Source organism: Seriola lalandi, unplaced genomic scaffold, assembly GCF_002814215.2.
Source record: "Seriola lalandi dorsalis isolate HSWRI2012SDOR001 ecotype SW California unplaced genomic scaffold, Sedor1 jcf7180002054564, whole genome shotgun sequence".
Lineage (NCBI taxonomy): Eukaryota > Metazoa > Chordata > Actinopteri > Carangiformes > Carangidae > Seriola > Seriola lalandi.
Genome location: NW_019525117.1, coordinates 556,175 through 556,731, shown reverse-complemented (window position 1 = coordinate 556,731; position 557 = coordinate 556,175). Strand labels below are relative to the sequence as shown.

The following is a 557-nucleotide window of genomic DNA, read 5'->3' as shown; positions in this document are numbered from 1 at the left end:
TTTATTTGGCCCCCCCCCCCCCCAACTGAGGGGAGAAACTACACGGACAAAAGTATATGGACACGCCTCTGTTTCAGTCTCTTCAGTTTAATAGAAGTGAAATCTTAACAGTTCGTCATGATCCACTTCAGACAGGAAGTGGTCACATACACACACACACACACACACACACACACACAGATATAAACAGATATATAATAACTGACTTCATGACGTCAACAACAACAGAAGGAACCATCCGTTAATATGAGCTGTCCACATACTTTTGTCAATCTGTTGATTTTCTCTGTTTGTTGATTCAGAATCAGCTGTTCACTGAGAGTAAACAACAACAACAACGTCTGTAGTTTCTATTAATACTCAGCCTTTCTCAGAGTTCAGGGTCGTCTGGATACAACCCGTGTATGTGTGTGTGTGTGTGTGTGTGTGTGTGTGTGTGTGTGTGTGTGTGTGAGAGAGAGAGAGAGAGAGAGCACTCACCTCAGCAGGGTCGTCCAGATCGTCTGTCTTCCTCTGCGGCAGCACGGTGATCTCTCTCTCCTCCTGAACGACCTGAA

At 45.1% G+C, this 557-nt stretch overlaps 1 protein-coding gene across 1 annotated transcript in view; it reads right to left on the bottom strand.

Annotated features, from left to right (window-relative positions):
- Positions 1 to 551, bottom strand: part of LOC111662540 (sodium/hydrogen exchanger 9B2) — a 7,440-nt gene extending 6,889 nt beyond the window's left edge. The window contains exon 1 of the mRNA XM_023416428.2: positions 481 to 551. The gene's annotated coding sequence lies outside the window, so the exon portion shown is untranslated. The remainder of the gene's footprint in view (positions 1 to 480) is intronic.
- Between the last annotated feature and the right edge of the window lie 6 nt (positions 552 to 557).